Source organism: Dermacentor andersoni, chromosome 4 (genome assembly GCF_023375885.2).
Source record: "Dermacentor andersoni chromosome 4, qqDerAnde1_hic_scaffold, whole genome shotgun sequence".
Classification (NCBI taxonomy): Eukaryota; Metazoa; Arthropoda; class Arachnida; order Ixodida; family Ixodidae; genus Dermacentor; species Dermacentor andersoni.
Genome location: NC_092817.1, coordinates 87,482,854 through 87,507,220, shown reverse-complemented (window position 1 = coordinate 87,507,220; position 24,367 = coordinate 87,482,854). Strand labels below are relative to the sequence as shown.

The window sequence follows — 24,367 nt, the reverse complement described above, 5'->3', positions numbered from 1 at the left end:
AGCACTATCGTCCATCCTCAAGAATAACGAGATGTTGGTATAACAGACGCGGTCGACTTCACTCGATGCTTGGATGGGAGCTCAGTACAGCGCTTTCACACGGAGACACGTACACGGCGCAGTGACACGCTCATTTGCCCAACCGCGCTCTCGATTCGCTGTTGCCAGCGGTAGCCGAGAAGGCCGATAAGCGATGCATTACCGTGAGACAGAGAAAAGTCGAGCATGACTGACACCAGTTTTCGTACGTTGTGTAATATATGTTCCCGCCAGGGCAGACGCCGTCCGTTATAGAACTCCGCTTGGCAGCTAGCCAGAACGACGTGCAGCAAGTGTAGTGTACCACTGCAGGGTGTGGCAAATGCTCATCATTTCGAGCGAAAATGTGACGTGAGCTACCTGTATATTGCGACTACCATTCCATCGCCTTGTTATACTTCCGTGCTGCTTTATGTGACGCGCTTTCGCTTCCTCCCAGTCCAAGAAGTGGAATGCTAGGAAAATAAAAGAGAGTTGCACTAAGCGAGCGTGGACAAAACAGAAGCATATCCACATGAGTGCCACAAGAAAAAAATAATATTATTAGTATTAATGATATAAACGTAGATAAACCCCCCAAATACATAGACAGAAAGGGAAATGGTCTAGTAATGTTCTCATGAAAGGACTGCCAAACCCACCTACTAGAAAGAGAGAGAGAGAGAGAGGGATAGAAGAGGAAGACATACACCAACACATGACATCCCCAAGCTAATTATGATAACTACTGAATAGAGTCAAGTATTGTAATTCGCAAGACTTCCGGCACAGCTACTTGAGCCTCGTACTTGAGCGGTAGGAGGCTCATAAAATGGTACATGCCCGACGTCCCCCCCACCAAAAAAAGGATAATATTGCGGAATCATCAAGCTTTGTTCAAGGAAGCCAAACCATACATAAAGTCGTATCGACATTTCATTTTCGACTTGTCGTATTTCCTTTCCTTCCTTCCTTTCTTTTTTGAGGGGGGGAAGAGGGCAAAGAAACTATCAACCTTGTACACCTTATGAAAAAAGAAAGCAATGGCAAGCGTCAGAGTGGTCTAAATAATTTACTATAATACTTGTTCCTACGGACCACTTTCGGTTTCGGTTCACAGCAGATGCATGGCTTATGACGTCGTGGCACATCGGCTCGCTTTGTTCCCGCGACTGCTGCGATTACCATATCAAAGTGAGGCGAGAAGGAACTCGCGCAGCACTCCTAATTATAGTTCTAGAAAGGTCACCGAACCTATAGCCTTAGTGCTACGTGAGGTCAGGAATATTACTGTGGGTATTGACGTCACGACAAGGTCGATGACGCCAGAACAGCTATTTTGAAACCAACTTTAGCAACCAATCAAAATGTCTTAATGTGTTTCCGAGTCTTCGCACTTGTTAAATGTCATCGTGTTACTCGCGGGAATCGTCTAGATGATTTTTTTTACAACTTCGGAAGTACGTATCGGTACTACTTTAACGAGTGCTGCTATCTCTCTAAAGATACACGCAGAAGCCATGGCCTGTAGATACATACAGCGCAAAAACACATTTCTTGTGTCCCCCTTCCCTTCACGTGCCTGGTTTATCATTCTGGTGTGGACAAACTGACCCACAAAGAAGTATTATCAGATTTTAATGCGTGGAGGTGCGGTTACAGTAATCGGAGCCTGGGAGCATAACCAGTCTTGCGCTGGCGGCCCTGAGTCTCGAAACGTTACTCGCTACGACGTACCGCCTCTTGGGCGAGATACGAGCGCCCAAACAGTGCATTGTACGGCACAATGACGCATGTGTGTATCCGCAGAAGTACTGGGTACTTCGGCTGCTGTTTGACTGAGTGCGGGTCACGATTCGTAACAATACAGCCATCTAGGAGAAATAGTAGGCACAATAGCGACTGGTCCGTGATACTGACCCCCATTGGACTCACATTGCTTACCAACACTTACTACTGCGGATAGTACTGACAAGTCAAACTTTTAACTGCACGTCCCCAAAACTAGTAGTACCGGCATGGAGACTAATCTAACCATGCACAGTCTGGGTGTCAGACTGAGTCCCATGTAATCGCGCAGAAACCCACATAGCAACATATTGTTGTTCTTCTCTTGTGCGTTCTCCTTTAGAAGTTTCCAGTGCCTTCCGCGGGAGTAACTGCGTGTCCTGTACGGTGCTTCATTTTCGGCTGTTCTTGCAGTTCCCGAAGCAGCCCGTTTGCTTCAGAGCAGTGGAGAGGTACGGGAACTCTGTAAAACAACATTTTAGGTGTCAGACAAAGATGACAGTTCAACAACGATAGTTGGAAGCTCTGAATTTGTTCTTTTCGCGTTGGTGCGTTGCCTATGTGTATTCTGAAACCCAACCATAAATTATGAACCAAGAAACTTTCGAGTATGTAATAGTGAAACGCATTAAGTCCACACTCCCTTCAATCCTGTTCCCAATCCCCCCCTCCCTTCTTTTTTTCTTTCTCCTCTAATTGGAAATGAATGTACTCCCCCCCCCCCCCCCCTCCCCATCTCAGCAAATGAAGAAGCCAACCGAAATGAGCGCATTTAACCTTGCGTGCTTTCCGCCATTTGATTCTTTCAATTCTGAGCATTGTATCTAGCGGCAGATTACCAACATCAAAAGACCATTATTCTCCGTGCATAGCGCGACGGGTGTTTCACGTGCATACCTGGAAGCTGCGCACATGTACTGAACTTATTACGGGATCGTTTGAGCATATCATATGATCGTTTTCGTACCAAGGGCTTTCGCAACTCGATCCGCGACTTAACAAGGAGAAACTTAATTTACCGCCGACACTTGGCTGCTACGTTCAAGGCAGCCTGGACATTCACATTTCACCGAGAGCTTGGCTGACGCGCTTGCTGGCATAAATTTAATGTTCACGTCTTCAGGGGCTAAATGTCGAAGCGAGTGTCGCAAGAGAAATTAGGAGCAACCGTCGGCGGACCACTTGCGCACGTCCATTACTAGGAATTTTATGAACGACGAACATTTCGCCAGCCGCGGACAGCGCACGTGCGTCACTCATTGTCTCGTGTTTATAATTTCCGAATAGTGACAAGCGTGTACACCCCTCTAGCCATCCTCCAAAGAAGAAGATGTTAGCCGCACTCCGAATGACCTCTCTCATTATTTTATCACGAAAGTTCGAAGCGCAAAGCGCGTGTAACGAGAACTGGTGTCCTATCGGGATTGTCATGTGAAATGTGCGGTCATTGGCTGAAGCAGCGAAAGCAGTGCGTCATATTACAGAAAATTTGCACTAAGCAAAACCATGGAACATACCACTGCCGTCATTTTCTTTTTAAATCCGTGTCTCTTTCTGCTCCCTTGCCAACCCCTTTTCCCTCACCCGGATTGCTCCTCGAGCAAGGTATACCAATCAGGGAACTCTAATGTGGTAAAATTCTTATGCCTCTCCTCTCTTTCCATCTCTCTCTCAGCAGTGGTGATTGCCTAGTAGGTATTACAGCTTTGTGAACCAACAGGCGTGATTCCGTTGCAGAACCTCCGTGGTTTTCATTTTATAGAAAGGATACCAGAGAGAAAAAAAAATGTGAATCAGTTCAGATTTATGAAGCATTGGTTTAGCGGAAGCCCGCAAGGTGGAGTAAACATCATGAAAGGGACAAAATTGTCATCCACCCAGCTCTAGCACGAAGCTACAAAGGAAACCCATGCGGATTTCTCAGAAAGAAAGCATCGCATGCTAGCCGGTTGCAGGAAATTCACGGCCATGTGAAACACCACCGCCACGCAGAGGAATGGCGGGAACTCTTCGTTGCGGCGTTGTTAACATTTTAATTTCAGCGTAATTCGTTGTTCATTTATTTATTTTAGTATTATCGTGTTGTCCCTTACATTCGCTGTATAATATTGAAATGAAGTAGCCAAGGTATTGTTTAACTCAATCGCTCCAAAGCAACCTACGTAAAAAAGGCGTTGTCGATTTCCCACACCTGTCAGAACCTATTTCTTTCCGCATCCTATATTTGTCATGATGATATTTTACATAATCTTTGCATACATTTGAAATTATTATTTAAATTAATCTATGGCTTTTAGTTCTCGTATTATTGTTTCGCCTGCCCCCTTTCTGGTTTGATGGCTAACCTAGACTTTCTTTGACACCGGTGGCGGTTGCCTGCCTCCTTTTTGTCTTTATTAAGCGTTGTTATTCCCCCTGTCTTTACTATTGTATAATGATCTACGTTCGTGTGTTTTAATGTCGAGTTTTCTTTTTGCACAGCGTTGGTTGTCGTTAACTGGAAAGGTATCACATTTTATATTTCTAAGCTCGTCGTTAACGTATTTCTATTGGGCCGCGAACTGCAGTGCTAATCTCTTTTTTTACATTTGTTGTTTTCCTTTTTTTCCGTTAAACATTATCACTCTACATCTGAAAGTCCATGCTTACAATTATATCAGAGATTGCTTACGTTTACTTCTGCTTAATTGCTTGGTACTAATATTACTCGCAGTTTAAGGCGTTGCCCAACAGCAATGCTCTTCAATGTGAGTAGCAGTATCGTAAATAAATAAATAAGTAAATAAATAAATAAATAAATAAATAAATAAATAAATATTACTTGTACCTGTGTTACAGAGCGTAACGCTCCATCACCCGGCCACTCTAGACATTTGGTTCCTCTACCACGGTTTATTATGATTTCTTGCTTGCGAACGCGTTCAAGATACTCGTCATCCCGCTTACATAACGTGTTGCGAGTACTCAGCCAAAATCGTTTCATATAAGCCGGTCAGAAAAAAAAAGGAACAGTCTTAGTGAAGTCCCTTCCACTCTGTGCGGAAGGATGACCAGCGAAGCTGTGTATGCGGGCCCCTTAATGGCGAACTGCACCTCCGCCGCGGGTCGGCCCGGCATTGCATTATCTTCGCGATCGGCCCACGTATCACCATCATCATCATCAGCAGCAGCAGCAGCAGCCTGGTTACGCCCACTGCAGGACAAAGGCCTCTCCCATACTTCTCCAAGTACCCCCGGTCATGTACTAATTGAGGCCATGTCGTCCCTGTAAACTTCTTAATCTCATCCACCCACCTAACTTTCTGCCGCCCCCTGCTGCGCTTCCCTTCCATTGGAATCCTGTCCGTAACCCTTAATGACCATCGGTTATCTTCCCTCCTCATTACATGTCCTGCCCATGCCCATTTCTTTTTCTTGATTTCAAATAAGATGTCATTAACTCGGGTTTGTTCCCTCACCCAATCTGCTCTTTTCTTATACCTTAACGTTACACCCATGATTCTTCTTTCCATAGCTCGTGGCGTCGTCCTCAATTTAAGTAGAACCCTTTTCGTAAGCCTCCAGGTTTCTGCCCCGTACGTGAGTACTGGTAAGACCCAGCTGTTATACACTTTTCTCTTGAGGGAAAATGGCAACCTGTTGTTCATGATCTGAGAATGCCTGCTAAACGCACCGCAGCCCATTCTTATTCTTCTGATTACTTCAGTCTCATAATCCGGATCCGCGGTCACTACCTGCCCTAGGTAGATGTATTCCCTCACCACTTCCAGTGCCTCGCTACATATCGTAAATTTCTGTTCTCTTCCGAGACTGTTAAACATTACTTTAGTTTTCTGCAGATTAATTTTTAGACCCACCTTTCTGCTTTGCCTCTCCAGGTCAGTGAGCATGCATTGCTATTGGTCTCCTGAGTATCATCAGCGAATCGCAAGTTACTAAGGTATTCTCCATTAACTTTTATCCCCAATTCTTCCCAATCCAGGTCTTTGAATACCTCCCGTAAACGTGCTGTGAATAGTATTGGAGAGACCGTATCTCCCTGCCTGACGCGTTTCTTTATTGGGATTTTGTTGCTTTCTTTATGGAGGACTACGGTGGCTGTGGAGCCGCTATAGATACCTTTCAGTATTTTTACATACGGCTCACCTACACTCTGATTCCGTAATGCCTCCATGACTGCTGGAGTGTGCTTAACACCTGCTTCACCTCCACCGCGGGTCGGCCCGGCATTGCACTATCTTCGGGATCGGGCCACGTATGCGAAGTTTTTTGCTTACCACAACGACACGAAAATTTCCTTGGATGGTAGAGGTATACAGCTTCGCTGTAAAACATAAAAGGCGAAAGAAAGGCCGGCACCGCCGTCTATACCTAGCCCTTATCTCCCACTTTTTTGAAGTGCCCGTTTTAGTTTTGACGGTGCCCTGGTGCTATAAAAGCAAAGTGTGAAGCTAGCCTTTTCCGTATTACCTGCTCTTTATCTCCTTAACCTAGGCACTTAGCTGCCCCCTCATGCGCATAGGCTTCCCATTTTAACTTCCTGCTTCTCTCTCTCTGTCTATCTCTGCCACTCTCTGTGTCTCGCTGTCATACTTCTCACATATTTACCGCTAAACCCTTACTGAATTTTGTTTTTGCTGACGCGTGCATCTGCGGAAGCAAAACATAAACTAAACATAAAGTAAGGAAGTGCCTTGGAGCGGTAGCACACATGTGGAACAAGAGAAACACGTGAACCAACGGGACAAGGACGCTACACATTGGTTTTTCCGCTCGTCCCATTCACGTGGACGGCCACGGGCCCGCCATCTCAATGCGCAAACGTGAGGGAGAATTGTGTGACGTGTTCGCCAATGATTGCCCACTTCTGCCGTGACGCATGGGACTGCGGCTATGACACAACCGCGCGCCACGCTCTGGTGTTTGGTAAGCACGAAAGGCGTTGTACTCGGCCCACATCGACAGAGTATTACGCGGAGACGCGACGGGGACGCGCGGGACAGGACAAACAACTCGAGTGTTGTCGTCTTCGAGTGGAGTAGACGGGACGTTACTGTGCAATGTTGTTTATGAAAGCAGCGAACTTTTTGTACGGCACTTCTCGTAATTGCGGCTTGCGAAAGCGGACGGAAAGATCTGGTCGTCCTCCGGCTATGTACACGTGAAGGCTGCGTGGGCGAATCACTGAGAAGGCCACCGTCACTGGCGGCTCGCTTGATGACGTTCGATGTGCTATATGCGCGCGCAGACATCAGCGTGTGAACGAGTAGCGAGGTGGAAACGTGCTGGCTTTTTTTTTTTTTTGTGGGGCAAAAGTGCGTTATATTGTACGTGGGCATGTTCGTATTTTTAATTCTGTTTGATTTATACCGCCTTAATTTCATACTTTATTTTTGTACGACGGTGGTTAGCGCTTCATCCACGCAAGTGCAGAGTGCGTCGCGATGTTATGCGGTAAGTAAGCGTCAAGTTGTGCAGGAGCTCCGGCGAGAGGTGGACGTTGCGACAGCCGTAATACATTCGAAAAAATTACAGATACACCTTTTTCTGCATTAGGGATAGCAGAAAATGGAGACGTAAGTTGGTGAAACGAAAAAGCTGGAATGTATTCATACGTTGACGTGTAGCAAATGGGACGTGGGTTACCTGAATAATTCCCTGCTGTCGCTGGAATCATACTGAGAGGCAAGGAAATGAGACGCATGTTTCGTCACTGCAGAAGTCTGTAGATTGCACCGATGCCACCGCGTTATAATGTTGTTTTCGTCTGAACCATTCACCAACATGAACCATAAGGTCAGAGGCTGCTTTGGGGCCAGTAGTACAGGGTCTTTTTCTTGGCAATGGGGTTAATTTATGATTATAGAAAGCTTTGCTGAAGCAAAGCATGCAGCCGTATAGCGAGTGGTGCAAGTTTCGGCAGCAGGCCTTCCTGAAGAGGAGTGTTGAGAGCACGCTGTCTCGAAAGAGCAGCCCGCGGTAGTCCGCGGAAACGTGATTCCGAGGTAAAGTCACCAGCGTTCCTTTCACCAGCGTGCCCCAGGTAAAGTCACCAGCGTGCCCGCGCGCTTCGGATATTGTCTGTTAGGAGTTATCCAGCGCTCGTCACGGCAGACTTGAGCCTGGGAGCGGTGCGTTACGGCATGTGTCAACGGAAGCTCCTCCGCAACGGAACACGATTGCCAGTTACCTCCGAGTGTACTCTACTGAACGTGCAGCCCATAGATTTCTTGCGTGGTTCTATTTTCATTGCTTTGTGCTGCTGACAGCACTTAGCTGTAAGAGAGAGCTTTAGCAATCACCACGGCGTCAAACAAAGGCGGGCGTTTACTGTCGCATATCCCCTGTGGTTCACCGCTGAACCCTTTGTCGTTGCGAGGGGATCAGCTGATTGTTTATGTGATCGATTAAACTTCGAGCCAAAGCGACCCCGAACCGGCAGGGTCTTCTGCAAAATCAATGCTCTGAGACACGTCGGAATGCGATGATCAGACATCCCGTTTCACCGTGGTGAGTCTCGTTTTTCGGGGTTTTCGTATGAGATGAAAACGAACGTTCAGCTTTTGCCGAAACACACACGGTTATGACGTCAGAAGGTTCAGATCAAGCTAAATACCACCGCACCGGACGCCAAATGGGGTTTCTAAACTTGAGTTGTTTATCAATACTTCTGTGTTTGAGAAACTCTTTGGGCTGTTGATCGGATTAAGTAATGTGAGCTTGCTTTATAGAATAAAGTTTGTGGAACAGTTCTCTATATCTTTGTCGCATCAGTTTTTACTTCGTGCCTTAACGAATCTGTTAGTAGCTTGCTCACACCAGTAGGTAATGAAAATTTTACATGCGTCAATTTGAGTAAGGCGGACACAAGGGAAGCATATATAATGCCGTGCGCAAAGCCGTGCTGACTGTTCAATAAGCGAGGTCGTTTCCGGCACGATGTCTGTGGATTCCGAGAAGATTGTTTAGCGAAGGCCTCCAACGGGCACGAGGCGCTAAATGCAAGTTTCCGCGACATTTATATGTTGGAGGCCGGTATATTTAGTCAATGTAGATTCCGAGGTTGCTGACTGCAGCATGCGCAGTCCACATCGACATACTCTCAGGCATCGGTTACGTGCGAGGACACACTGTTTGGACCAGCTTGACGCAGGGTTTCCTATGACGTCTAACGATATAACATCACGTCCCTCTTCGATCTCGGAAGTATTGACTTGCGACGAGCGCCTCTCTTTCCTCAGTCGTATACGTCGCTTCTTCAGGGACGACGCACAAGGTGCGGCATTCACGGGAAAGCAACGTTTGTCGCCACCCGGATGACCGATATGGCCGAGCATCGCACGCTGGCATGTTGCCAGTTCGGCGTCGGCAGGTGTATACTGTTTCCGCCCCCCCCCCCCCCCCCCGACTTTGGGCGCTACTTCGTTTTCGTAAAAGTGCGGCGCACTTGTAGTCGTTTTGACCTGGTGAAGCACGCGAAGGCTCAGCCCTTGTGGCAACATAGCGTCACGGGTTTTTGTTGTTTCTTCGCCGCAGACTCGATCACCGCCTGCGTGAGAGCGTCACTTATAACGGCAACGCCGTAAGCCACACGTTGCCGTGGCGTCGGCTGGACTTCTTCCAGAACTAGCGGTTGCACGGCAGCTTCGCAGACACCGTAAACACATAGGAGATTTGTCAGTTTCTAGTCGAGTCGGTGGTCACTTGTAGAACGCACGCACCTTGTGCTTTGAGAAGACGAAGGGAATCTGCCAAAAATCGACCCGGTCCCTCTAACTGCTCCTTCGTTCATCCCCAAAATGAGGTAGTCTAAATACTTGAAAGTACGATGTCCAGTTGAAGATGTTAAATGGTTGAATGTGTTCGCCAATAAAGCGAGTAAAGTAAGGTAAGTGCTAAGAGTTCAGAACAGCTCGTTCAAGTTTTGAATGCTTTGTATTTTCACAACTATCCATGCTGTTTCTTTCTTCTTTACTTCCTTTCATCTTGTTTTCAACTTCCTTTTCTATCTCCGCCTTACTAATGAGTAGGCAGGCTTTATGCCCCTCTCAATGGTACTTGCCAGCCTGCTCCTTCCCATTTCCCTATCCGTCTGTGTATATGGATGCTTTCGTCTCAAACAACAACAACAACAACAATAACAACAATCCAATCAGCCTCAGCAGTACCACGTCTGTCACACCGAGTAGCGACTTCCGAAGGAGAAGCACTGGCTCCAATAACGGCTTTTGGAACATGTTCTGAATAACACACTCCGCGAGGACTTTCCACCGGTGCATACTAATTGTTAAGTTGTCCTTTTTGCCGCCTTGCAGCAATTTATTTATTTATTTATTTATTTAGAATACTCTCAACGCCTGATGGCGTTACAGAGAGGAGCGGTGAATCATTATACAATGTTAGATGTAGCAGTCTGAAAGGATGAAAGAACCGGATTGCTGGCGACCGAGGTGGAGAGGGGGTGACATTCGGATGCTGTCTTGGGCAGAAATTAATTGAAGAAAAGGTTTGTTCGGCAACTTGGTACTTGCATTTTGACGTTGGGGTCGATTCCCAATGAAACATAAGGGGGTGATATAAAAACGTTGTTTTTTATTTCTCAGTTAGTATAGTACATTTTATGAAAGAGTGATAACCGGGCGAGTTTCCTTCTTGGTGATAGGTCTGGCAGATGAAGGCTAGTTTTTATGGCGGATACACTCGCACTGCGGGAATAATTTCATACAATGAAACGCGCAGAGCGGTTCCGAATGGCTTCAAATAAGTATGTTAACTGTGCTGTAGAGGGATCCCAAAAGCATACTCTAGTTTAGACCTTACTAATGTTTTAGGGAAGAGGGCACGCGAGAAAAATGGTGACGTAAAAAACCTAGTGTTCGATTGGCAGAGTTTGTCACGTATTCAATGTCAGTTTGCCATGACAGATTATTGGTAATGTGAACCCTAAATATTTATAGGAAGTGACAGAGGGCAGAATAGAGTTGTTAATTTTGTATTAGGATGCAGCAGTATTTCGAGAAAATGTCAGCTGCGGGTACCTTTTCACTTGGACCAGAAGAACGTTGCCGTTACCGATGTTCTATTTGTAAAGGACAGGTTGCGCTCGTCTCCATTTCGCTCCTCTCCAAGATAAATATTGCCATTGCGATACTGAAAAGACAAAGAAAAATATGTTAATATAAAGATTTTTACACAACTAAACCTGGATGTTCTCAAAGAACATGACCTGCAATATAAGGGAAATGCATTCCAATCTACATTTTCATATTCGAAAGTTAGTGCACATGGATAAAAGCTCCATCGTTAGACTCGATGTGTAGTAGAGAGAGAACGCTCTTATTTGAAATGCCGAGAATTGTGCGAGACAGACCATGGGTGGAAGAGGCTGGAAAAAAAACAGCAAGAAAATATATGGTCATGGTACGTACCCCGTACAAAAAATTATTGAGAAGGCATTGAAATATCGTTGGTCAATGCTGAGTTTTTATGAGGAATTATTGAGAGTTTGTTGGAGAATTGTTGGGTTTATTGTATTGAGCGCTCTTGAATATTGGCCACTGAAATTTAATTGAAACACCTTTGGGTATCTCAATCTTCAATAATTGTTAAGTTACCATTGAAAGTCCATTGTGCTTAGACGGCCCGCAGTGTTCGTTTTGTTGAATGGTTGTTGGGTTATCACTGATTCTGCGTTGAACCTAAATTGAGGTAGTTCTGTTGACCTGTTGTTGAGTTATTATTGCCACAGCACTGAAAAGTACATTGTGGCCCAGTTGAGATGGCATGGAGATTTCAGAAGTCACCATTGAAATGTGATTGACGTTTCGTTGGGCTAGTGGATATTTATTCATATATTGAAATTGCTTTGCTGTTCACACTTGCATGTCCGGTGCCTGTTCATAACTTTTCCAAACACAAACAAAAGCAAATAAGAGACTGATAAATTTGAAGTATTTTTATTTTCACTAAAGATGCGTGCACATGAAACATTATTACAGTACATAAGGCACCACTACATCGAACCTGGAGACATAGGCTAGTACCTACAGCACTCTAGCAGTGTAAATACATCTGAAAAAACCTATACATATGAATTCAATCAAAACGAGCATTGCGATCTTCACTTTCGGCTTAAGTTTATAGGTAGAAGGCAAAGCGACTCAAAAGGCAGGGCTTAAGCATACCCTTGTAACAACCAAATTTGAACACATGAACACTTGAAGCGGCTTGCGTGCGAATACACAAAATACATCTGAATATGTTACATTAAAATATTTCGCACACTAACACATCACAGGAAGAGCAACGGCTGACTGTGAGAAGGGAAAATAACAGACTTGAAACAAATGACTTCACGTAAATATATACAAGCTTTAGCACACGTCTTTCATCGCGATTAAAATTTAGTGAAGAACCAAGTAAAGTAGATTTGACTGAGCTTTTTGTCTTCGAGATGTATATATTTTCATGTTGCCCAATTATTTTATAAAATAACTTCACTCAACTTAGCTATTAATTGACGAGACATCATTTAGAAAGTTGTCGGGCATGGTGAACACCTGAATCATATTTCTGACGAGCCAGGTTTGCTTTCTTCAGAAATGAACTTATAAAACATTTGTGTAATGAATGCAGCTTATCTCCCTGGCACAAGTCAACAACAAACAGTACACCATTTGATTATGTTAATTTGGGGTACAGAAGAGTTTGTTGGTGGCACTTTGTTCTTTTTGAAAAAACCGAAACACGCTCAAAGGAACAGCGCTTTCTTCCTCTGACATTCTTTTGTAGTTCTAAGGTGCACACTATTGTATTACCTGTATTTCTTGTTTTCTCGTTAAAAATGAAGCCTTTATAAAAGGTTCACTTCACTTTCTCAATCGTTTCGCCATTCTGCTGAAACTGTCGACAGAACGGACAGGCGTGCTTGCTGCAAACCGAACGTCCGAAAAAAAGAAATAGCCTGTGCCTTTTTTTGTGCGATTCCTTATTTCGTGCAGTCCCTTTTTGTTGACATTTACTCAGCAAGTTTTTCTACAGCTATTTGTGGCATAGCCGTCGTTAACCTGCTTGTCAAAATTTTACGCTATGCGAGAAGGCTACAAGACTCAAACTGGTCTCGTACAGGTTTGCTTCGCAGCAACAGGTAATTAAAACCCAAGTAGATATAATGGTGTTTGCAACGAAAAATTTCACAACCTCATCGCAGGACACCTGGTAGTAACGTCGTAGGCACACTAATAAATAAATAAATAAATAAATAAATAAATGAATAAATAAATAAATAAATAAATAAATAAATAAATAAATAAATAAATATTGGGAATACGGACGTATGAGTAAGTGAACTAAACGAATAAACAACCAACAAATCAACGCATGAACAAACCAAATAACAAACTAGAAAATGCTATCGACGCAGTGCTGCGTGCGAGTGGCCCACCGGAGAAATAAAGAAACATCTGCATCCACCAAACCTGCCCTATAGTGTAGTAGTTTCCTTGTGAAAACGCGCGAATATCGTGAATAAACATAAATTTTCCAGCGCGCGCATTCCCGCACAGGTAAGCTTAATTGAAATGTTTGGGACAACCGACTTTGTCAGTGAAGCCCTCATTCACTTACCGCTGTCAGCTTTAAGCGAAACTTTGACAGTATGCTTCTTCTAAGTGCTACATTGTGTTGTCGTTAGGGACAGCAAATGCAGAGGGCGCGGTCCGTTAACCAACATTGCACCAGCTAAGGTAGCTTGCTTTACAGGGCTGCCTGTACTACCATCTACGTTGACAGCAAAAGATATCAAGCGTTGTCATTTGAAACTATCTTCTTCCAGCCACAACACCTATCAAGTGTGGCCACTGTATGCTAAAATGGCCACCGACACTATATTCAAATTTTCCAAAGCTGAGCGCCTACGAAAGCACCGTCAACGCTGCGGCGTGCCGTCTGTGCGTACGCGCCAGTTTCTGCTTTGCTGATCTCAGTGTCAGCTAAAAAATAACGAATAAGCCCCCCTGAATTTCTTCCGTTTATTTTCGATTTGACGAGGGATCTAGGGCCGAACTCCCGAAGGTTTTTCTTCATAAGGGTTACTTGCGATCGACAAGCCGCGTTTACAAATAATATGTCTGATGTCACCCTTAATTGACACTTGCTGTTGCGAACAGCTCTAATGCAAGAATTCCTTTTTAGGACTATGAGCCCCGGGAATACACAGAGTGGATCTCTTGTAAGCTTTCTTTCTTTCTGTAAGCTTTCTGACCGCTTTCGATAACAGGTGATGTCCAGCATAACGAGTGCCTGTAATTCGCTCTTTGAGAACAATTCTAGCCTGTACAGCTTCCTCTATATACGGGCCTTGAGGTCGAATTCACAGTGTGCTTGTTCGAAAATGCCGTATGTCAATGGCGGTCTGCCTTCGCGGTTCATATCACGATGTCAGCCGTATTATGACCGACGTCACAATTTGCTGGCGTCTGCTTTTGCTAACTACTTCAAATTAAGAACGTTTTTGCGAATACGGGCCATGTAGCTGGTGTACATAGGGCGAACAGTGAGGCTATGCGGCGTGAAAGTTACGGTTATTGACAAATTAGTGAGAGTGAACGTAACTGAATGTTGGCGTTTTTTTTAAGGAAATTGTAGAAATTGCATCGATAAACGAAAATAGGTCTATGATATCACGCAAATACTGGCTGTTTTATGAGTGTGCTAGCGCCATCGAATACATCGTTTAATCTGTCATCTCAATGTATGTCTAAGTATGGAAGCCGCCTACATTATATGTAATAGGATACTTTACTGAATTATACCAAATAGCAGACTTAGAGTCTTCAAGTCTATGGTATGCCATAATTTAAAGTCAGTGATAATAAGGCAACACGAAAAGTTTGCTGCACCAAACTCCTCAAGCGGCGTTCGACTCTGACTCGTGGTTGGATGATTTTCTAAATGGAATGTCGCAAGAAATGGACTCATTACGAAAATAATGTGTCCGTTCCAGTATAGATTATCTGCATAAACAAAAGCAGCTCTAACAAAAACAAGTAAGACAATACCAAGAGAACATTTCCGCCTAAATTAGTAGCGGATATGCATGTTTTATTCTGGATGGTGTCAAAACTTTGTTCGTAACGTATTCAATGTCGAGTGTCCTAAATCAACTTACCTTTCATTACTGCGAATAGTTTGGCGCATGCTTCGCAACTATCGCGATCTAAATCAGGATGACGTTACGGTTTACCAATTTCCGATTCCTAAGCCGAGCCAGTCAACGATATCATGAAAACAATAGTGTGATTCTCCCAAAGGTAAACCTCAAAGCCATAACTCTCCGGTTCGAGGTTCTTAGCAACTGATTCGCATCCATTTCAAGCCCCTAAACATTTGACATTTTGCGTCCCAGATCATTGTCTTAGAAAAATCCAGAACAAATGTGATTCTCTGATAAGATGCCATCTGTCTGAACGCAACATATTTAAATTTTTTACTTTTTCTGTATACGTCGTCATAAACACAATGGCTCCAACACGCATAGAGAGAGAGAGAGAGAGAGAGAAAATAATGCAGAGAAAGGCAGGGAGGTTAACCAGAGATAGTTCCGGTTGGCTACCCTGCGCAGGGGGAAGGGTTAAGGGGGATAGAAAGAGAAGCAGAGTGGAAGGGGGAGATAGAAAGAAAGGGAGACAAGCACGAACAAAGCGCGTACACTACAGAGCGGTAGGGGGCGTCATTCTTAGAGTCTGTCGTGAAGCCCCGTGGACCGCAAGAACCTTAGTAGCGCGAGTAATGCCTTCAACGCGGATGTTCTTTCGGAGCATTGGCCTAAAGCTTTAAGTTCTGAAAGTGGACGATTGTCCAACTGGTGCAGTACTCTGCACATCACTTCTCTCTCAGCACTGTACCGCGGGCAGACACAGATAATGTGTGCTAGCGTCTCGTCGATGTTACATGTGTCGCACGTGGGGCTGTTGGCAATATGCCGGGTGTTTCAGCGACTGCTTCCCCCTAATTTTTTTTAATTGCCTTAGGCAAATATTGCAATTTAAAAATTCTAGCCGGGTGATTTATTTAGCAAGGCGGATCTACTTAGAACGAATTATCAGCATGACACCAGTTTCGAAATATCAGTTCCCGAGCTTTGCGGAGAGATGCATTGGCGTTCCAGTTATTTTCTGCTTCAGTGCATAAAGCGATGTTTTGTTAAAAAAGTAAGTGGAATGACTGTGCATATTTACTACAAGTTTGACGGCGCACATCTCGTAAACGGTGTCATCCACACAATTATTTTCAAGTGGATATGCCTTGGAATCTCACCCGGCAAAAATGAGCAAATCATAATAAGCGCCATAACGTAATTAGTTGAAAACTTAGTAAGTGAACTTTGGTAATTAGTTGATAATGTATTTCAACTTCTTGTGCAAGTAATGTCCGCTTTTACAAGTAGACCAGCTCATGGGCAAGAATTGTGCTATCTGCCACAGGCAATATTTAAAATCTTTTTGAAAGTGTTCAATACCCTGTATATTCAGTTTAATAGCCGTCTGAAGAATGCCAGGCTTCTCGGAACAGTGGCCGCTTCGTCGGCATAAAAACTTCATTTATCCGTGCTTCCCATTGGTGAGAAGTCGCAGAATACCTGCTTTCGCTTACCGCACGTTCGACTTTATTGAATTCTTTGTCAAACTGCGCGGCACAAAGGGAAGAGCGGAGCGGAGAAATGACCCGGTCTCCAAGGAAAACAGCTGGATGGTTTCCCAGGCAACACGTGAAGAAAGCGAATAACGCCATGATTTCGAATGAACCTCGCCGAGTTCTCGGATCTCGACCTGAAGAAACCGCGAATCTCGCTGGTATTTACCGAACTTTGGTGAACAGCAGGCCCTGCGCGCTTTCTCATCGATACGGCTATTATTTCTTCGCATTACAGCTTTGATTCCATGCCAAGTCAGCAGGCTAGCTTTTCATTAAGGAAGGCTACGCAGCAACGAACAGTATGAACGGAGTCAACCAAATAAGTTATCGATCTGGTTACTCTTCGTTTGAAATAGAGAATGTGGGGATGAAAATACAAATACGTAAATTAATTAATTGATCAGCTATGGTAGCAACGATGACGCACGGTTTCACTGTCGCTCACATGAGACCCCGCCATCACGAAGCAGAGCAGAGCGTTTATATCCATCTGTTTTGAGGCCTGCCAGATTTCGACGAAAAGTATTACAGTTACGGTGAACGACACTTATTCGTAACATCGGTCTCATTAGCGCCGGCTCTTGCAGGGGCTTGCCTTCATCTGTACAATGTTGCGCATTTGCTCGGTAACGGATGCGGCAGCTTACTTAAGAGGACACGTGTACGCCCTAGCTAATGCACACGAAGCAATACAGCGGCGACGTGTTCTAGTTTCTGCCACTTGTGTTGCGAAACACCGCGGAACAACAAGAACAAAAGATAACGGGGAGTTCATGAAACCCGGAAATTGGGAAGCTGTTGTCGAAGCGACCACGAATTGTCGTCCGTCGTTTTGACGGTCCCGCATGTGTCGCCCAGTTTTAAGACTTAAATTTCACTCAACGTCCGACTTAAGCTACACGGCAAGTGGCCATTATTTAGCTGGCGAGAGTTAAAAAAAATAGACGCAACAGCGTCACCTCTTTCTTGCGGCATGCCTTGTTGAAGACCTCTAAAGTATATATGTTAGGCGTATGAATGACATAAGTGAGTAGCACAACTACATTGTGTATTAGGGCACGTATTCTTGTTTTCTACATGCCGCGAGTCGTTCTTCATGTGGCCTTTAAGCTTATCTATCACCATAATCATAATAATCATCATCATATTACCGCCGTCATTGTCGCCATGTTTTGTTTTTTTACCGCCTGTAGTGAACTCCTATTCTATAGCTCTCTATAACCCCTACTCTTCAAATAAAATTTCAATGACGTGAAGACGACGAAGTTTTTTTTTTTTACATACAGCGCTGTTCTTTCTAGCTCCGGCTTATTCCTGCCAAAATCTAACTGCGGACCACCCCGCATGTCTGCGGGCGACGGCGGCGTCAGCGGCGACCGCTTCCGGGAAGCGGATCGGTCAGCAGAGCGACAGCGACAGCGAGGACACCCATGTTTACTTTCTCAGCAATCAGGACCCTTCAGATGACGACTTCCAGCTTGTGCAGAGCGGCAGAGCGAAGAGAACAAACAGCAGGACATCTTCATCGTCAAGCACGCAAACACTAAGACACATGCAGATGCCGGACACCACTACCATCATATTTGTGCCCATGCTTCCTATCGTCAACATGAAGCTACTTAACAGGCAATTTGTGTCGATATCACTGGAAGCCCTCGTGCCAAACGAAATATCGGACATTCTAGTGAACACCCGAAAAAATCTACTGGCGGTTCGTGTCCAGCATGCGGGGGCTCTGACCACTCTACGAAGCCTAACGGACATCGATGGTATTCAGGCGCGCTCTTACATCCCTCTGCGATATGACGTAGTCACCGGCGTTATCTACGACGTAGACGTCGCCATTCTTAATAACGATTTGCCGATTCTTATCAAGCCAGCAAATGATGAGGTCATTGTTGAGGTTACTCGGCAGTGCAGCTCACGCTGCGTGAAGGTTGCATTCAAGAGTAAATATATACACTCGCATGTTAAGGTGGGACACTTTAGGCATGCAGTGCAGCCTTTCATTCCGAAACCTATTCAATGCCGTAAATGCATGAAACTGGGACACGTGAGCAGTGTCTGCGAAAATCAGGCAGCATGCCCCTGCTGCGCCGAGCTCCACGCTGCAGATAAATGTGGTGCGACTATAATGAAGTGTTCGAACTGCGGCGGGTCACATGAAGCTTCATTGAAGAATTGCCCACATGTTTAGAAGTAAATGGCCATCTTGAAAGAGATGGTTAGAGATCATTCATCTCATCTCGAAGCTGCCAATAAACTCAGGAAGCGACGTTCCCGTCGCCGACGCTCCTCAATGAAGGTTGTTGCCTCTGCGACGCGCATGCCACTTCCTACAACACCATCTCCTCCTCTACTGCCCAGGCCAGGCACTGTGGAAAGAACCACGAAGAACCAGGCCACTGAGAACACCACATCTGCCAAATCTTGACCGGCCCCACCAAAACGACAGCATTCACCAACAGAATCAGAGGAAACTTTTGGTGGACAACCCCCGACGTCTACTGTTGGTGATTTGGCCGACCAAGACGAGCAGGTGGCTGTAATGCTGCAATGGCTAAATAATGCAATCCGCATAATACTGAACAAGCTGCAAACACCAGCAGCTCGAAGTGCTCTGCAAATACTGGATACACTAAATCCAGTGCTTGCTAGTATCGTTTAAGCACCATGGCTCGACCAATAGTCCCCTTCCGCGTTGAAGCTAAAAGTCCGTCGATCATTCAATGGATTGCCAGAGGTCTCAAGACCCGTACAACAGACTTTCGCCAATTCGTTTTTACAAATCGCTTCCACATACTTGACATTTGCGAACGAAATACATCAACTCAACTCACACTGGCTGGCTACAAACCATTCGTCTCGTCCACATGCGGTGCGCGCACCAAAGTAATTATCTGCATCCGCACGGTCCTTACATATGTTGCTAACGCGGTAGAGCCTCATGACGAAAGCCAATATGTCGGCCTGCATGTCAAAAACAAGGCTGTGTCATTTACAGTAATTGGAGCATACATATACCCAGCTGGTCACTTTGAGGGCAAAAGACTTAAGAAAATATTACTAATGACCAATGGCCCCTGGGTTATCACAGGTGACTTTAGCGCGCATCGCCAGCTATGGGGAAGCACTAAAATTGACTCCAGAGGCAGGAGTCTTGCCTCCTTTCCTGCCGATCATGATATGTGCTTTGTGAATAACGGCATCACTATATTTCTGCGAGGCACGACCTATAGTAGCTGCTTGGACTTAACTTTGGTGTCACGGCGCTTTGCTTCGAGCGTCCAATGGCTTACGGACATAGAAACACATGGAAGCCAGTATATTCCAACATACATAAAGATTAGTGGAGTTGATCAATGCTCCTCTACTGTCTTGTGTACAGTTGATTGGTCAAGGTGTAAGAAGCATATGGATGACGCATGCCAGGAAGGCCTTTCACATAATATTGAAGATGCTATCGCAGAAGCAATGAAAGCATTCATCTGCTCGCTTGCAAGTCAGCAAGGCCAACAGGCTCGGATATAAAAGTGCAGAGGCTGCGTGCGGTACGCGTACAGATGCACAGAAGGTATCGACGCAAGAAGTCTGTTTTGGAACTGAGGGATTCGCAATGCATACAAAAGAGAGTCTAGCGTCGTATAGATAAATTGGAAGACAAGCGATGGAAAACTTTTTCTCAGGCACTGCATCCCCGAAAATCACTCTCGCACATATAAAGAACGGTTAGAGGTTTTCGCTCATGTCCGCATCAAAAAAAGTCCTTTGCTGCTCTGGTCCTCTACCAACTCCACTCGGAACTTGAAGTGGCTCAAAAGTTCTGTGCATGGGTTGCTGGGTCCGTGGTCTTCATTACTGACGCAGCACCGAATGAGATCCCTGAGGCACCTGTATCAGAAATGAACGTGCTATTTTCACTCGAAGAGCTCGACGCTGCGTTGGCGACCTGCAGGCGTTCTTCGTCACCAGGAGCAGATGGCATCACGTATACGCTGCCTTATGCCACCTTGGACATGACGCATGTGGTGAGCTGCTCAACTACTACAGTGAGTCTTGGGACAACGGCGTCGTTCCTAAACAATGGAAATCAAGCCGCTTGATCCCCATTCTGAAACCTGGAAAGCGTCCGTTTGATCTATCATCAGATCGTCCGATTGCGCTTTCGAGCTGCGTCGGCAAAGTGATGGAAAAAATGATTCTTGCTCGCTTGGAATGCTACCTAGAGCGAGTGAACATCTATCCGGACGCTATGGCGGGCTTTCTTCGAAGTCGCTCGTCCATCGACAACGTCAGTGACATCGTAACCTGTGTCCAAGAACTAAAAAAGCCACAAGCGTCTATCAGTGGCACTTTTTCTATATATGAAAGGAGAACACGACAACGTCACCCATGAGGCCATACTTGAGGCTGTGGGTGTTGATGGCCGGATGTATCAATGGTTTCGGGAATATTGGACTAAGAGGTGCTTTTTCTTACAGACCGAAGACAGCCCAGCTTCGGAACATTACATCTGCCGTTGTGTGCCGCAGAGTGGAGTGTTGAACCCCACATTGTTCAACCTCGTCCTGGTAAGATTAGCGGAGTACTTATCGCGGACAGTTGATGTCTCAAATATGTCGACGACATTTGCATCTGGGCCTCTGCCGTGACTCGCCCTCAGGTACGGGCCAGGCTTTAGCGGGCGGCCACCATGACGGCGTCTTATCTCAGAGAACAAGGCCTCCGTGTGTCTACCGAAAAGGGCGCAATGGTTTACTTTACGCGCAAATAAATGTCATTGTATCCCGTTTTAATCAAGGGTCAAGCTATGTCCTATGTTAAGAGGCATCGCTTTCTTGGTGTCATCATTGACCGCAACCTCTTGTGGAGCGCTCACGGCGTCTATCGGAAGACGTTAGTTCCCATTGCTCAGGTCTTCAAATTTCTCTGCGGGAAAAACTGGGGTACGCCAGTCCATTCTATGTTGCAGCTACCAGCTACAGCGTTTCCCGGACTCCAACTTTGCAGTCTACCAGTTTTGTCAAATACATGCAAGACGAACATTCGCGCTTTGGAGAGCATACAAAGTCAAATCATACGCACCTGTTTAAGGCTGCCTCGGTGCACCTAAACTGCACCAACGATTGACATCGCGGAAGACCATATGATCCAGACACACGTAGCTGTCGACTCTCTCAGAGCGCATATTCGCCATCTGTCAAGGATCCCCGACCATCACTTAGCCTCCCTACCAGCCGAGAGACCTCAAGCGACCTTTTCGAAAGTGATTAGTGCTCATCAAGAGTTGCATACCGTCATCTTATACACCAGCGGCGAAGCGTTCATCTCCCCTCTGGTGCCTGCGACAGCATGAAGTGATTTTTGCTATTCCCCGAATAACAAAGAAGGCCAATCATCCATCTGAGGCCCTGAAGAAACTGACGCTCATATTACTGCACCAGACGTATCATGACAGCATACATATATATACCGACGGTTCGACCTCAACTACCAGCTCAACTGCCACATTCATCGTTCCAGCTAAGAAGGTTAAAGTTAAATTCAAATTGTCACACATGACTACATCTACGTCAGTAGAACATGCAGCTCTCCATGCCGCTATGACGTACGTCACCGAAGAGCCGACAGAGAAATGGGTGGTAATTCGTGACAGCATCGAGTGTGCATTACATCACAGAACTTACGAGCAGATGATATCCGACATCAGGGAAGTACAACACCATGCTCTCGAAAGAGGGCACAACATTATCTTTCAATCAATTCCTGCTCACTATTACCTCGTCGGGAACAACTTTGCTGACAGGGCTGCACGGTTTGCCCACGAAGACACCCAGAGGCGTCCGATACCTTTAGCGAGGTCGGACGCTGCCAGGGAACTTCGCCTGCTTGCACGCAAAAATTCGCAAGATTTCTGGAGTTCAAGTTCCTTGAATTGCCGATTGCATAAACTAGACCCCATGCTAAGGCTACAACTGCCATCTAGCCTTTCCCGCTGCGAAACAATCTTGATGTGCCGCCTGTGGCTGGGAGCCGCGTTCATGAACGCATACTCCTAGCGTTTGGGAATGGCCGAGAGCCCGATGTGCGACTCATGTAGGGACGAGGAAACCATAGAGCCCCTATTGTGTACCTTCCCTCACTACGACATACAACCCCTCTCTCTGAGGACAACTTTAAACAGATTGGACTCAAGATAGTTCTCCGAATCAAAGACACTCGAACCGTGGCCACTCCTCTCACTGGCACGAAAAGCGATTCATCCTATAGTACACTACTTGAAGTGCACCTGCTTAAGGGACCGTTTATAGTGTCTCTGTGCAACCTCCCACACGCACTCAGTGCTTACTCTCTCCCTTTTCCCTCTTTCTATTCCCCTTTCCCCCACCCCCAGTGTAAAGTAGCAAACCGGGTGCTCATCTGGTTGAATTCCCTGTCTATCCTGTCCTTGCTTTCCCTTTCTTTTTTTGAATGGCTGGCTTGAACACAATGGCTCAAACCGACATCTCACAATTTCCCGAACAATAACCTTTTTTGGAGGCCTTTCTTGTCTCTTCAAAGTTTGCTACCTGTACTAGGCATTTTTGCACTGATCTCGTGCATACGTAGCCGCAGCATTACGCATAATAATAACGTAAGAAGAATGTCAAGAAACCGCACCTGAAAAAAAAAATTCTTTTTCGTCAGCTATTGTATCGCCGCTTCTCCTTCGTCTAGTTTGTGTACTCTGACAAGTTTGTTTTTCTGTCCCCCGAAAGGATGAACTGCCGTGAGCAAGTTGCGCTTTACGTCTCGCTCTTGAGCGAGCTTCGCACGGCGTTTCAACAGAGCCGGGTAAACTAAGATTCCCTATAGAAATTAACGTTCGCACACAGTCATGCCATCCGCGAAAGTCAACTCACCTAACAAGACTCTTGATCGGGAGAAGAATTACTGTGATAGACTGCCCCTTAGAAATCATTTACGATAGTAAAAAAAGGCTTTTCTATATATTATCACGAGAATATGGTACGTAATTATAAGGCTTATCGTCCCATAGCAACAGTAGCCTTATGGGCGAGGCTCCGGATTGATTTTTAGAACCCAAACCTAAGTGCGCGAGGAATCTCACACTCGGCATCTAAAGAAATGCTGTCGCCGCGGTCTGAAATCGAACCAATAACGCCGGACTCGGGAGCTTGACGCCATATTCATAGAGGCACCGTATGAAGTCACATGAATATCTTGTACTCAGCCTGATTTCTTCATAAACTCGATAACTTTTTTGTAAGAATGTTCCTTTCAAATTGTTACGTCAAGGTGATGCTCACTATACAAGTGTAGAAAGCGATGAAATAAGAATGAAGGACGCTTAAGCTTCGCCCTTAAGAGTGGAACGCGATATAACATTCAAACATCCATGACTGTTTCTCACGCTTCCCGGCAACTGCAGCTTATGTAACCGTAATGCTTACCGGGAAACACTGGCAGCGAGCGCTATGCACGAAGGCGAACTTTCTGGTGGAAACGCGGCATCTTGCGTGGGCCGATCCAGGAGGTTGTGCACAGCCATGCCAAACTTCAAACTGAGCCCGTGCTGGTGAGCGAGTTGGTTATACATGATTACAACAAAGGCGCCAAACAAAACAGCTGACAAAGTAAGCATATTTGGCGCCTTCGTTGTAAACTTCAAACGGCAGTTGGAAAATGCGTTTGTAATTTAGTTTTCGCGCAACAGAAATATTTTTTTCTCGTAAATTCAAATTACATTCCGACGCTATCATACATGTAGGTTGTGCGTAAGTGGTGCTTTAAGACTTTTTTAACGCATTTTACTTTAAGAAATTCAATTATTTCAGTGACGCCTATGCGCCACGCGGAACACTGC

General features: G+C 45.4%; 1 long non-coding RNA gene across 1 annotated transcript in view; it reads right to left on the bottom strand.

The window, feature by feature from the left end:
• Positions 1-1,236: 1,236 nt before the first annotated feature.
• Positions 1,237-24,367, bottom strand: part of LOC129386262 (uncharacterized) — a 141,146-nt gene continuing 118,015 nt past the window's right edge. Inside the window, exons 2-3 of the long non-coding RNA XR_008613704.1 lie at positions 10,845-10,956; positions 1,237-2,269 (exon numbers count right to left, since the gene is read on the bottom strand). This is a non-coding gene — a long non-coding RNA (uncharacterized lncRNA). The remainder of the gene's footprint in view (positions 2,270-10,844; positions 10,957-24,367) is intronic.